The 16173-nt window shown below is 37.9% G+C and overlaps 1 long non-coding RNA gene across 1 annotated transcript; it reads right to left on the bottom strand.

The window, feature by feature from the left end:
- Positions 1-345: 345 nt before the first annotated feature.
- Positions 346-905, bottom strand: LOC131694565 (uncharacterized). The gene is made up of 2 exons (XR_009306521.1): positions 779-905; positions 346-687 (listed from the first exon to the last, which is right to left on the bottom strand). It is a non-coding gene; the product is annotated as an uncharacterized LOC131694565 (long non-coding RNA).
- Between the last annotated feature and the right edge of the window lie 15268 nt (positions 906-16173).

The following is a 16173-nucleotide window of genomic DNA, read 5'->3' as shown; positions in this document are numbered from 1 at the left end:
CTCTGTTACACCACCCTAAAGCATACGAATATGAAGATTTTAGGACAATTGCTAATCGAAGCAGGCGATGGTTAAAAGAACAGCGATTCGACATCAGGTAACGTTTGGATCGACTGGACGCATTACTACACTGACCACTTCCTTAAAATATTGATCATGATGGTTACTGTTCTGTACGTTTCACCCGAAACGCGCTGTTTACATCGAGCATGCGAATGATCCGACAAGAAAAGCATGACGAAGAAACGTCGCCTACTTTGGAAAATCTCGAACGATAATTTCAAAAGAAACAGCCAAGTACAAGTATAAGAAATTTTTGCTGATAAATAAACGAAACAAAAATGGTTGATATCGCATATATTTATTTATGATTCATACGATAGTGGCTCCACCGACGTCGTTTCACTAGAGAAGAGTATATCGGAGACGCCATTTCCCATCTGGAAATCCAGCTGAGCTGGTCAAACGGAACATGATGTCATAGTTATTCTAGTCTCTAGGTACCTACCGGTAGAACCAACTAGCGCAGGCGACATCAGTAACCGGCAACTTATTTGCGGCTGTTGTCCTGTTGAACTCCCTGCTTCACAGCCGCAGCTCGTTGCTCAGGACTCTTGGTACCTTCACCTTGTTGGTACGCTTGTATGGATTCCTTTATAGCGGCGGCTCTCTGCTGGGTGTTGGAAGCTGAAAAGACAAATTTAAAATATGCGGAAACAAATGTTACAATCGCGCAGTATTAAGTTCTGACTATTTTAAGTATTCTATATGCACTTACGTTTATTGTCCGACATTTTGATTGGTTATCGCTGGAATACTTGGAAAAACGTCTGACCACTAGGAAAGTAATATCTAAAATGAAGCAAGGAAAATCCTTTCTATGGTATATAGCGCCGAGAACTTGTACACATCTAACAAAAACTACTCAAAATAAGGGTAACTACTACTCAGTTTTGCTATAACTTTATCATTCTTTTATTACTTGATTTAACACTGTTCAATGTGTTAGTTCGACGGCGCCGAGGGTCTTTTACATTTTTACAATACACCAAAAATTTCTTTCTGACATTCGAAACCTGTATGTGCAGTTTTCTGCTGCGCATTGAAATCTTCCTTCAAGGCGGCGAAATATTTCGAGTCTTGTCGACTGCAACTTGAGGTTCGATAGCTTTTCCTGCTTTCCTGCACAGTCAGATGTTTTGGTTTGTTCCACCGTCTATTGGAATAAAACAAGCGCTTGCGCTTTCAACACTCGCTTAAGTTTTCGATAAACTACTTTTTCGATTATCAATATAATGTATATTATCAACAGTCGCATATCACAATAACTATCTAGAATAACCTTGTTTTTAAAACTTAGGAGAAGGGTATCTGTTCCTTCCGACAAATGTGTACTAATGATTTGTAGAGAAGTCTTCAACAGTCAGTTATCGTGGAGTTTCTTCATTTCAAATAAAAATGTCTCTTATTTTTAGGAAAAATTGGAGAACTTAGAGAAATTTTTCCAAATGAAGAATTAATTGCAGAGAAAATTGTAGGTGATGGAAATTGATGATTGACACCATTTTCAAATTCAAAGTATCGACCTACGGTTACCATGAAACACTGGAAGCCTCCATTTTATAAAAAGTGATCCTTACTTACTTTTACTATTCTACGGCAATAGAGTTGCCATCGCAAAGAGAGGCTTTGACCCCAAGATTATTACCGGAGACTAATTGAGACGAAGGACTGAAGGATTTTCTATTGTTTCAAATAGTACTAGTACAGTCCCTTGAATAGTCAAAGATTGATCGGTACTCAGTACTCATTTCCATATGCTTTGGATATAAGTAAGCTGACCAACTGTGGGCTAGGAAAAATCCGTAGACATTTCATCTCAAAATTTAGAAAACTAAAGTTGATTTCTTAGACTGTTTAGTATTTCTCTTGTTTACTATATTTTACTACAGGCAATGGGATTTTTAACAATGGTTTTAGGGGTTGGCATAGCGTAGTTGGTAAATCGATTGGTTCGATTCCCAACCCCGCACACAGGGTCAGAGTTTTTTCAAAAGAGATTTTTCTACCACGAAAAAAGAAGCAAATGACCCTAATTTTAAAACCTCTATAATCGAAATATTTTCTGAATTCAATGTTATTGATGGAGCACAGAAATTATAAGTCAGAGTTTCTGTGTTAGTGTCCTGATCGGTTTCCTCCATGTACATTTGTTATTTGATTTGCAGTTATTATTTATGGAACCAAAATATATTTAGTTTACCATCATAATCTAGTTCGACCGTTCCAAGACATCGTTTCGTTCTTCGCATTATGCTTTTAAAAAATCCAGAAAAAATCTTCTGTTTAACATTCTTCATGTTCACAACTGGAATTTCTTTTCATGCAGGAAGGTTCTTAGAAATTATATGGGTTTCTGTAGAAAATTAGACAATCCGATCGAAATGAACTTACGAAATTATAACAGTTATGTTGGTTAGAACATTGGATTCAAAATTATTAGGTTTCGAATTCAAATATCCATGATAATCCAATCCCATAATTATGAACTTTGATTAGAGGATCTGAATGCAGAATCATAGAATGTTGAGGTAGGAATCTGTCATTGATAACTGCAAAGCGTGGTTTGTAGAATTATACTGTCGTGTTTTGTATTGTCGGACCAGGTAGGAAGAACGCAATCTTACCGCGTAATCACCATTGAAATATCTAGGAATAATTAGTTTTTTTTTTCATGTGTCCTTTGTAACGATTTCATTTTTCTGTACAGCGACACTTTTAAAGACCGTATCGCAAGCTCGAGATGCCATATCGTGCAGTCGAATCTTGATTTTGCTATTATCCATGAATACGACTTTTTGTAGATTGTTCTGCAACATGATTTTATTTGTCTGGCGCAATCTATCGAAATTTATCATTATTGAATGTCTGATATGATGGCATCTGATAGAGGTGACTTTCGCAAGGCTAAGCTATGAAACCTGTATGTAAATATTCCAAAACTCGGACTGATACGAAAAGATTAAAAGTAACGTTCTTTGATCCGAGTTCCTCTTTTATTTTTTTCATTTCCACACATCTCGACAATAAACGATCACTTCGGCACGAATTAAAGTATTACAGCGATTGTTGTTCAAATTGGCACTTCCCGACAGATTCTACGATACAGTAATTCCTCCGAGATTCACCTAAAAAAATTTAAAATCGCGAAAGACCATCTTCGCTACAGATAAAACATCTAGACCTTTTATTCAAAATGACATATCTACAATGAGTGACCCTCTTTGTTTACTTTCTCTTCTGTTAATAATTCGGTCGCTTTAACGTTTATCCCTCAACTCTTTGCATAATATGCTAGTCAAAACCACCGTCTTTCGATCTGTACTGTAAAATAAGTGAAAAGTGCTATAGAGACGCCGTAAAAATCGAAAGAGAAAGTAAACAAAGAGAGTTACTCATTGTAGATATGTCGTTTTGAATAAAAGCTGTGTCATTAGACGTTTTATTGTGCACTTCCCACCAACCTGGACTCTTTTAACATGTTTCTAAATTTCATACTAACTGGCAGACAAAAACATAATTTTATTACAGAATACGATTCCCATAGATATTTTAAATTTTATTTTCTTTCTTTCTTTGTCGAGAGTTGTCCTACTGGAGCTGTAGAGCTGAGTTCACGGAAGGGCTACCCATCAGAATCCCTCATTACTACTTAAGTCCAATTGCAGCAGGCCATGATTCTGATTGGGTATCAAGTGGACGGCTCAGTTGTGCGGGCGTATGGGCTTTACGATCGCGTGAGAATCGGATTGGAAGTGATGTAGGGGTCAATAAATCGTTAGGGACGTTTTTGTGTTAGCGAAATATTGGGCGTAGTTGTGCGTGGATGAGCGCGATTGTATGTTCGGCTTTGTGTACCACCGCGAAGGTCTAGGGCGTTTGTATGTTATTGTGTTCGATTGCGTAGACGTCTGTTCGTCGCGTAGACGTTTGCATGTCGTGTGTGCTAGCGTGGCACTTCGCATGCATAAATTCGATTTTACATTTACATATTCGCGTGGGTTTTTGGATGATCGCACAGACCGTGAATCTAATACTTAATTTTTAGTGTATGATTCAGATGCTAGAAAATAGTGAGTTTTCTATTACTATCAACTCTATCACTAGAGTTCCCGGTCATGCCGCCATGGAACGTATTGTCTAGTAGATATGAGCGTCATTTTTTTTTTCTGATTGGTCCAGCTGAGAGCATGGGGCCTAGGCTGCTAGGGCCGAGAGGAAGAACTTCTGGACGTAGTTAATTTATGATCGCGAGAACACGAGCTTGTGTAGGCTCATTCTTGAGACCGCGTTTGTGAATTTATAAGTGCTAAAACGTTCAATTAGTCACCGGAGCGCATGCATGCACAAGAACGGTGCTGCACCGTTCTTTTATTTTGTGCACTGGCTCATAATGTATCAGAGCTAAGTTCATTGAGCTAGCAAGTAGTACGAGCACCGATGAGCGAGAGCTCTTGCTAGCCTGGTGATAGCTAGCACGCTGTTCCGAGCTATAGCTCAGCTATAGCAAAGTAGAAAAAATACAACACGTTAGTGTAACAATGCTTGCATCGTTTTTTTTGCAGAAACTTGTCGCACATTTACCAACATATTTTTTTCATGCTTTGTCCTATTCTTTCATTTAATGGCTTACTCTATTGCGTTCTAGCTCATCGGGCAGGCTTACCGTGCTAGTTAATTGAGTTAAATCGTGCCATCTTACCGAGCTAGCTCTTCGAACCCTACAGCTCGAGCATGAAGGATACCTAGCACGAGCGTTGTCAGTTCTTATTGCATTTGGTTCGTTCAAAGCGGCCTCTCAGCTCGTGTTAGACTCTCGTGGTGTGCTTCGTGCAGGTATGCGTGGATGATCGCGAAGGACTCAAACGTTTGTATGTTAACGTTTTTGTCGCGTGTAGAGTGTATGAAACTTCGCGTGTATAAATTCGATTTTATAACCGTTCGCTATTCGCTTATTTGCGTGTACTCTTGGTTAAGATCCTAGAAGAGAGTGAGTTCTCCCATATCACTAGAGTTTCCGGTTATGGCCAAAGAGGCATCCCCGTAAAATAAAATCACTCCTATATAGATGAAATGGAAGTAAAAATCTCATCACGAAAACTTACAGCAGTAAATATGAATGCTTTATGATACAAACGAGCCTGCTATATAATTTGGTTCCGAAAAAGATTAAAAATAGAAAATGTATAATCCGGATCATTTTCAGATACCTTCATAGGAGGCAAATTGAGTTGAACCAAATGCTAGGGGCAGATCACTCTAGGAATGCATAACAAATTAGCCTCAATTTAGAAAAAATGCATTTAATTTCCATTTTTGCATCAACTTTACGAACACAGTAAATTTTTCAAATTTATGTAAAATATTTCCGGTGGGAAGGGGGGATTATTTTGATGTTGGTCGGAAATGAAAGGGGAAAATGCATTCTTTCTTTTTCTGAAGTTTCAGAGATGCTGAGATTTTTTATGCATAAAGTCGTTGAAAAAAGTCACCGTGCACATAAAATAAGCTTTTCTAGGCAGTACTCCCACGGGCGGCTGTTCGGACTTCAAATTGCCTTTGTTCAGCACACATAGGCTGCTCTCGGTAGCCCGCTGCCCAATGTTAAAAAACTTAAAAACATCTTTTAGTTCAAGCCAATACAAACGGTAGTTTAATAAACAAATTATGAGCAAAAAAACGACACTATCTGATGTAGGAGCCTTAAGGGAACGGGGGGGGGCTTAAATATTGATATTGTTTGTAAACTTAGAATAAGTGGAATAACATAAAATAAGTCAAAATAAGTGTTCCAATTGCAGGTAACCCAAGACTAAGAATATCACGCTGTGGCCCTATCCGACACATTCAGATTTGTTCAGGGAATCTGATCTGTACCTGAATCAAGAGAGCATAATGATTTGTCGTGAAGAATGGTGAAGCTCTCATTAGTGTTTCTGAAAAAGCGTGCTTAAAGTGTCTTCTACGGGAACGCTCCTCATTATCCAGGCGCACCCTGCGAGGCGGGGTAATAGATGACGTGAACTCTCCTCAAAATAGACACACTTTACAGCATTGCTAATTAAAAAATCATCCCAATGATTCTCTGCACGATTGCCATATTGGCCCTTATTGTTGCAATGTCCCATTTTCTTATATTCAATGCAATGCATAACGCGCGGTACAAATAACCGTACAGACAGACGAACGTTGTTATGCGTAAAACAGCCAATCCGGTATTTCACACCGGTAACTACACTGTCGATCTCAATTTTGTGGGCGGGGATGTAGGCGCGGTAGTCATTCATAAAATTCTTGTCGCCAGTAATGCCAATTGCTTGCAGTCCATCACAAATCTGAGATTATCTGGGCGAATTTTCGAGATTGACGAAAGATTTTTCATGATTCGACGAAATTCAATGTACATGATTTTCAACGAGAAGTTGGGGTCTTCTATGACGAATCTTGTTCACCTTCCTGGTAGAAGTGGGTTGTCTTCCCCAATAAATCGTTTCCCCAGTGAACCGATCTCTACTTATTGTCTCCATTCGTCACCTTCAAAAACCTAGCGTTAACTGATTTTCCGAGAAAATGCTCCAACCGTCGCCTTCAAACAACGCATTAATGATATTGCAACGAACTTGTGCCCTTCAAGTGCAAAGACTGGTTTTACCAAAACAAAAAAATCGCCCTGGTGACAAAAATTTTGGTGTTTACCCAATTTTTCTCCTTAGGGTGAAATATAGCATAGTGATATTGCAACGAGCTTATATCTGAATTTTCACAAAACTTGAATGTACTGTTGGTGAAGACTTCACCCAAAATTGTTGCATCACTTTGGAAAATTTTTCTGAAAATTAGTTTCAGCGTTTTTTATGAAATTATTATTTTATATACATTAAATATATATGCGAGGGAATAATCATTCTGGGCGTCTGCAATGGGCTCATTCTAAATGTTTTTGAGTCGAATCTGTGTTGTCATGTCAGTAAAACTTTTTATGTGATTATCTATAATAGAGGAAACAGCAAACTTAACTATACTTGTACTGGTTCTCCTAATTGACGAATGAATTTTTCCCTATCGAAGCGATAGTACTTAAACTTCTTTTCAGGTGTTCCCAACGGTGTTGGTGTGGTGAGAAAACGTGTGCCGAAATCTATCCCCTCCTACCTGACTCTCTTAATCAAAGCCAATGGAATTCAATATACTCGCAAAACGCAAACGCAAACAGTTACGGAAAATATTGCAACAGACACCACAAACGGTTACTAAAACAATAATTACGGATCACTCAACAACGACTGCACCAAATACTTGCAAATCAACAACCAGCACAGATAACAAAACATCCAAAGCCGCAGAAGACTAATACGCAATAATGACTCGTAAGAATATAAAATCCAACAATCATGAACAACACAAAAGCGATGGCATTTTTGGCGATGTCATAAAGATGAGGATATGGACGTGGACGCAAGAGAAGGCAAATCGGTTGACCCCCAACACGCAGTAGCAAATTGCGTCAACAGGATCGGATCCATCGGACAAGAAATAATTGTAGTTGCTATACTTTTAATTTTACGCATAACATAAGAGACCCACGGCTCAGTTAAGCTGTGTCAAATAAATTCATATATAAAAAATGCTTTCAACAATTCAATATCAGTTGCGCAGGACCGTACCATGTTGTTGACCGGGATGTCCCTCGGCAAGGACGCCAGCCATAGAAGAGCGCCGAAATCTCTATCTGATTTATAAACTTAGGCTGGATAAGGGTGCTATTTATATATACACAATTATTGTTAGAAATTCTAACTGAAAAAAACCATAAAGAGGCGCAACGCTGAGCCACCGCCAAGGGCACCAGAAGACCTCGCTACGGCACTGTCTATACTGTAAACTTGTACTGTCGAAGTCTGACAAGATTTATCTTTTTGATCTATCGGGGGAAAAATTCCGTGTTTGCGGAAGCTAAGGCAATTTACTGGCACATTTTTCTGAAATTTCTGCAGGAAACAAAATTGCTCGCTTGTTTGCAGTGCAGTCTGCCCCGTTCAACCCCGAGGGGATTCGTTTTGCCCCACCTATATTTTAAAGAGTAATTTGTAACGATATTGAAAATTGAACATTTTTTTGCTTTAGAATATTTTGTGAAACGATATGATTGCTATTACATACTAGTTAAAGGATATCATTAATTGAATACTCCCTAATAATGTTCTACGGCTAAGTTATGATATTTTCTTAATGGGGCGTTTCACCCCACTTTCCTCTACTATGCGAAGTCGACTACTCATAAAATTCTTTCCCATGATCGATCATTTTGTGCACACATAAGCACATTTGCTTATACGCTCTCGCCGTTCGGTGGTTTATTACTCAAATTGTGTGCCACATTAGTATTCACTGATAGAAGAACATTGGCGGCTCCAGCTGGATAGTAAAGAGGAGGGGCACGTCTTCTTGGTAAAATGTATCCGATGCTCGATTTGGAAAATGTACTTTAGAATTTTCGGAAACGCGTTTTCTGACATGCGGTGTGAGTGACGAAAAATTTGCCAAATCATGCACAGGATTTATTTAAGATGTTCCTAAAGGCAGCCACTAAGGTCCACTCGTATCTGCTTTATTCATCAATGATATTAACTACATATGTCGCAGAGTTCTACTAAATACTAAATGCACCTTAAATCTTCATAATGTTTTTAAAGCGCTATGAAGTTTTAAGATGCGTTTTGTATTTAGAACTCTGCGACATATTCGGTCAACGTCATTGATGAATAAAACAGATACGAGTGGACCTTAGTGGCTTCCTTTAGGAACATCTTAAATAATTTCTGTGTATGATTTGCCTAGAATAAGTACTCAACACAGGGTTGTATACACAAGAATGTAAACACATTCTGGTTGAATAGGAGGGGCACGTGCCCCCTCGTGCCGCCCCTTGGAGCCACCAACATGGAAGAGTAACGCACACACTCGGGTTGAGCATGATCTTTTAACCGTGATTCAATCTCATAGCTGTAGACAGGCCTGTGCGCAAGGGGAGGGTTTTATGGGTTCAAACCCCTCCCATGAGGGTTTGAATTACTAAAACTTTATTAACTTCCTGTTCAGGTATGAAATTATATAGTGAGCCGTGTCATTCGAGTACGATCACTCTTGAAACAAGTCGTTGGAAAAACCAAGGAAGAAACCCCACGAAGGTGGCTGGAAAGAGAAGTAAGTTATGTTGGTCGGCATCTCTGGGCCGGTTCACATTTCGGATTGTTTCGATATTAGCACTAGTTGTGAGTAGATCAGCTACACAGCAAAGGTCGGTCAGCGGGCTAGCAACGGGATCTAAGGATAAAGCATGATGTCAGAGAAAATCGAGATATCGTTATCTGCAGAAATTTTACAGCCGATGATCTCTTCGTCGGAGTGACTGACAGCTAAATGACTCGCGAAAATGGTTATCGGTCCCGGCAGAAATACCGCCGCCGAGAAATTCTCAGCAGCAGCTATCAAATGAACAGGAACGAGTAGCACCAAGAAGGATAAAAAACCCTGGAAAGGTGGTTGTAAAGAGATGTAAATCATTATGGTCGACACCTCCGGATCGGTTCGTGTCTCAACAGGTGACGATATTTGCAGCAGACCTGAGCAGGTCAGATATACCGAGAAGGTTGGACAGCAAGCAAGAAAAAGCATCATTGGAAAAAAAAAAACATGAACGATTAACACAAAATAAAAAGAGCTAGAGTACAATTTCCACTGAAGTTGTGCCTACACGGAAAAAAATCGTTCATAAATTCATGAAAAATTGATTGCTATTTCGTGAACGATTCATGAAATCCGTGACAGTTTCTAAAACTATGAATGCTAGACCTCGTATCCATGAAACTATCTGTGTTTCTACAAAACTAGTTCACTTCGACTATATACATGGCGTTACACTTGAATGTTTGGTTGGGTTACTATTGTTTGCTGGATATGTTTAGTTTTTGTTATGAGTCTTGTTCATAATTTGGGAATACACAGCCGATTTTGATGATTTCAGGATTCTTATGTCAGAGTAGTGGGATCTATGTTAATGATTTCAGGATCTTAGTCACGATTTTCGTAATTTCTATTCACTTTATCGTGATATTTCAGTCATGAGTAAAGTGATTCATGTTCATAATCTCACGGTCTTAGTCACGATTTTGAATATTTCAATCACGAGTAATGTGATTTATGTCCATGATTGAAGGAACTTTGGTTTTCATATTTTCTGTTCATGTTGTGATATTTGAGTCACGAGTAGGGATTCATGTTTATTTATGTTCATGATTTCAGGATCTTAGTGACGATTTTTGATATTTTTGTCACTAGTTGTGTGATTTATGTTTATGATTTCAGGACCTCAGTCACGAATTTTGTAATTTCTATTCATCTTACCTTGATATTTTATTCTAGACCTTACTTTCGAATTTGACACGTGAAGCAATGTGACATGATTTCAGTTTCATCGTGGTATTCGTAATTTCTCTTCGTCTTATCGCGATCTGGTATTTTTGGTTACTATCGGTTTTTTACTCGGAGTAACGTGACAAGGTGAACTGGACCATAAACGTGTTCGCGGGATCTTATTCTGTAAACTATATTACGAACACGATTTGAGGCGCTCAGCACAGTTTTCGTTTTCTATCCAGTCATCACACTGAACCGCATCGAATGAATAACGATAATGGTCCCAATAATTTTTTATATCCCAATAATCTTTTATATCTACGATTACATGAATACTGTTTGATGGCTTCGTGAACTATTTCATAAGCACGAATGGTAACTTGTGACTACTATACTGGATAAAATGATCCAGTTGACGACATGAATAACATTTTATAATTTTGTGATTTATTTCACGGGTACGCATGGTCAGTCGTAACTATTATACTAGAAATAATGAACGAGTTCACGAGTACATGAATAATATTTCATGATTTTGGAAACTATTTCAGGAGCACGAATGGTAAGTTGTGTTTAATATATAATCATGAAATAGTTCACGAAGATCGAATGGATTCATGAATAAAATTCCGAGCATCGTGAAATTGAATACGAGAAAATATCCACAATGCACTATGGGTCACAGGGGCGGTTTTTTTGTACAAAAATCAATAACTCCCAAACCGTTCATTTTAGATAAATTATGTCTGAGAGAATATTTTTGGAAATTAAATTGGCTTTCTTTTAAACTAAAATGGAACTAGGGTGGTCCTCTCGAACATTCTTTTCGAAAAATTATTTTTCGAACTAAATGGTGTAGCAAGGTACTTACTTCAGCAAAGTTGTAGAAAAATGGTTTTCAAGTAACATTTTCAAATGCATCAAAGTTATAGCATTATCGGTTTTCATGCTATAATTATTTTTCTTCTTTAACCTAGGGTGTTTCTGAAAAGTCAGTTTTTTAACTAATAACTTTTTAAGTAGTTAGTCTTTCTTCATACTCTTTATGAAGCAATTTCAGTATTTTTGATTGCGGATATTTCTGCTGAAGAATATGAATCGATATCATTTTTCGTTATCGAGTTACGATCATTTTTTTTAAATAAAAATAATAGTTTTCAATGACCTCTAACTCAGAAGGTTCCAAAAAGTAGCAGCTAAATGTGTACTCTTTCGAAAATGCATCAAAAATACTATAAAATATCTCAAAATCAACTTTTGCTTTTTTGTCCTTCGATGCCAAATATAAACAACAACACCACGAGTAGTGACAGTTTAATTGGTATCAATCCCATTCACGAATCGAATCGCAGTAGCCAACGACTGCTTTGATAAACGCGTGTAGTGCTTTGTATTATTAGTTCCGTTAAAATGGATAAAAGAAAACCATTTGATCTCTGGAAAGTGACCAAAGGTGAAAATAAAAATAAAATAAAGGTTGTGTTTGAGGAAATTATGAGATCTCAGAATGCAAAAGGGTATCTTCGTCGCGAGCGGTTGACTCTCGTAGAGCTCCCTTCGAATCGGTTAATTTTCATCATTTTTGGCACAGTTTACTGTCTCCCGGTTATCAAAAGTGTTAATAACGATGCAATTTAACAATTATACAAAGTGAAGTGGTTTATAAAAGCATTTTTCGGCATATTTTCGACAGACGCGAGTGGTGACAGTTTGTGAAAATTGAATTCCGGCAAATGAAAAAATATCTTTTCCTCGCATTACGGGCCGTCGATTCCCGATGCAAGGACAATAAAAGTGTACAGAAAACATCTAGAAACACAATGTACATTGTAAAAATAGTGAAAAATGGTTTTTCAGAGAAAAAAATTCGATCTGCAGCATAAATTAAGTCTGCGAATTTGCAGACTTGTCTGCAAATCTGGCATCTCTGAACCCAGCGGTGGGTTCTGTCTAGAGCACTCTAGTTAGAGTGTGGCCAAGAGGCAGTGACGTGTCCAAACGAACATGGAATTTGACGTATACACAATAGAAATACGTCAAATTTCATGTTCGTTTGGTTACGTCATGGCCTCTTGGCCACACTCTAACTAGAGTGCTCTAGTTCTGTCAACAAGTCGACTCCTGCGAACAGAAAAACTCGTCCGACAAACATCTTCCATTAATCCGATTCGTTTGATGTTGGAACGAATCACCGATATTGTCGGACGTCGAACCCCTCGGTGTAACGTCAGAAGAAGTAAAAAGGAAATAATCAGCTGATCAGAAACGTCTCATGACGTGATGACTTTTCATACCTATTGTTTACATGATTAACTTAATTTGGCACAGTTTACTGTCTCCCGGTTATCAAAAGTGTTAATAACGGTGCAATTTAACAATTATACAAAGTTGAGTGGTTTATAAAAGCATTTTCGGCATATTTTCGACAGACGCGAGTGGTGACAGTTTGTGAAAATTGAATTCCGGCAAATGAAAAAATATCTTTTCCTCGCATTACGGGCCGTCGATTCCTGATGCAAGGACAATAAAAGTGTACAGAAAACATCTAGAAACACAGTGTACATTGTAAAAATAGTGAAAAATGGTTCTTCAGAGAAAAAAATTCGATCCGAGAATTGAAAAAATATGGCAATAAGAAAAATTGACATTCAAATAATTGGCGTTTCACCAGCGACTAGCGACTACCAGGTGTCGCCCAAAATTCTTCGCCCGAAAAATAGGTGGCAAACCAGCCGGTCGGTGCTCAGCTAATTTCGTCCGCGTCCCTTGTCACCTATTTTTTATTGAGTGTTTCATCGGCGGTGCTATCTTTAAAAATGAGCCGCCTTGGATATTCAACTGTTTTTTTACTGTATTATTTTATTGCAAATGAGTAGAGGTTTTGAGTCTTTTATATTCGGGATTGCAAATATTTTGTCGCATGTAAATTTTGGGTGTTCGTTGATGTGATGGCGCTGTAAGGGAACACGTATCTGCCAGTCGGAAAACTTTTCTTTGGACTGAGCAAACTAATTTTTATGTTTCTTTAGGGTTTGTTTTACCAACGAGGGAACTGATTCACAGAGCATTCAATGTGCTTTGGGAAAACACATGACCTTATTTGAGTGGAATGATGACTTCAATCATGTATAAGGTTTGAGCATTGACAATTCGCGAGAGGGATCGGGGACCGGTTGGCAATTACCTTCAGTAATGTCAGCACGAAGAATAAGTGTTTTGCTGTCATTTTCATTGCTTAGTTTTCTATTCTATCGCATGCCTCCACGCGAGTCTAAGTCTATTGATGACATTTGGTCCTTAGTCCGGCGACGACTGGGAGCTATCAGCCTTCTGCCGATAGTAGCAGAATGAGAGCGACTAGCGATGCGACTGCGATATAGCCGAGAAATCAATACCGTAAAAGTTGTTCGGAAATCAGCGCCAATAAGACTTTAATTTGACTAGTATCGATGATCGCGGGTCAATGCGTACTGAAAATTCGCCGCGTCTGTTTTAATAAATCTAATTTCAAGTTCCGTTATTGGTAACAAGCCCGTGCATCAGGTTAACGATCCTCTGTATTTCCCTTCAATGTTCGATATAATCGTTCGTATACGTGTATTTCACAAACAATCCGATATTACAAATAGGAAGCACTTTCGTTGATTTATAACATCTAGAGCTATCATAACTCTTTGTCTGCATAACGTGTTATCACTCGGTAGTTTGCAACCCAAAAAATATATCGTAGAGAAGGAATAGCGAAGTTAGTCTAAATAATGTCGCAATAAATAGTGATCCGGACCATTAAGCAGATAACATTAGTTTTTCTGGACAATACTCCCGCGATCGGCTGTGTGGAGTTGAAATTGCTTTTGTTTAGAAAACATAGGATACTCTCGGTATCCGGCTACCCAGATTTTAAAAGAACAAAAAACTAAACAAGATCTTATTTTTCGAGCAATCGTGTTCTCGAAAACTAACTGAACTACAAACTAATAAACTATGCTTTACAGGTCGCATCGCTTGCTTGGAGCGAATCCTAGACCCTATTTCCAACCAAACCACCAACTCCGCGATACCTGTGGAAGATTCTGATGAACCTTCCGTATAAGATTCCTCATTTTATTCAAACGATCGCCGGGTAAAATCAGCACCGACACGATAGAAACCACGAAAAATTCGTTGAAATTCGTTGTGTGATTGAATATTCTTAAAAAATATAAGCAGTGCTCCTTATAGCCGGCTATCCGGAGTTCAAGGTGCTTATTTTGCTAATCGTATTAATACAACAAATGATAAATTTCCCAAATTCTCGGCAGCCGGCTGCCCAGAGTAATTATTACATGATAACGCTATTGGCATACTTACTAACAACTCTCCCCATCCCGTGATACATGTATACATGGAGATGCAGAGGATTCCTCGGTCTCTAGTAGTAACATGTATCGGACTAACATTCCTTCCTTTCCCAGAAGATCTGCATTCGGACGTGGCCGGCGTCGGTATTGATCAGCATGCAGGGATCAGAATAGATTGTACAATGTGGCTCATCATGTTATTCCCAAGCATGTTGTTCCAATGAACATTTTGCAACCTAATTTGGTTCTGGTCAATAACGGAGTAGCAACTACGGGCGATCTCTTATGCTTATGCTTATGCTTATTATTAGATCTCAGAATGCAAAAGCTGTAGCAATTAAAACATGTTAAAGGTTTGATTAATTTTGGAAAGACAGTCATCAAATTGAGACGAAATTGCTCTATAAAAATTCGAAATATTTCGAAAAGCCGTTAACAGTTCAAAAAAAGAATGCACTTCCTCCCAAACCAGCATTCACAGAAATTCGTCGCTTACTCAGAGCAGAATAAAGGGTAATCCTTAAGTCATTCGCTTTTTAAAGTAACATGCTCTACATTTTATATTGTTTATATAATGTTCAAAATTATAGGCCGTCCAAAAAAACGAGTGCATGAATTGTGCTTGAAAAGGAAAAGGAAACTTAATCTTTGGGAAAAGAAACACGATTCAGATAGCGACGACGATGCTGATGTTGTTGAAGATTGTGATTATAATAATTATGACGATTATAATAAAATAGTTGACTTTTTGATCTAGTAAAGCAGATGCTAAATGGCGATGACCAGGTCCTTAAAAACAGCCGTAAGCTGATGTCATTTGATTATAATGTTGATGTCAACATTATTCGCTGAAGGATAAAAAAGCAAAAGTTGATTTTGAGATACTTTATAGTATTTTTGATGCACTTTCAAAAAAGTTCAAATTTAGCTGCTACTTTTTGCAACCTTCTGAGTTAGAGGTCATTGAAAACTATCATTTTTATTTAAAAAATGATCGTAACTCGATAACGAAAAATGATATCGATTCACATTCTTCAGCAAAAATATTCGCAATGAAAAGTACTAAAATTGCTTCATAGATAGTATGAAGATAGACTAACTACTAAAAGTTATAGTTAAAAAACTGACTTTTTCAGGAGCACCCTAGGTTAAAGAAGAAAAATAATTATAGCATGAAAACCGATATAACTTTGATGCATTTGAAAATGTTACTTGAAAAACATGTTTCTACAACTTTGCTGAAATAAGTACCTTGCTACACCATTTAGTTCGAAAAAAAAAATTCGAAAAGAATGTTCGAGAGGACCACCCTAGTTCCATTTTAATTTAAAAGAAAGCCAATTTAATTTCCAAAAAT

The sequence above is a fragment of the Topomyia yanbarensis genome, unplaced genomic scaffold (assembly GCF_030247195.1).
Source record: "Topomyia yanbarensis strain Yona2022 unplaced genomic scaffold, ASM3024719v1 HiC_scaffold_10, whole genome shotgun sequence".
NCBI lineage: Eukaryota > Metazoa > Arthropoda > Insecta > Diptera > Culicidae > Topomyia > Topomyia yanbarensis.
The sequence above is the reverse complement of the archived record's forward strand: the minus strand, read 5'-3'. Positions and strand labels throughout refer to the sequence as shown.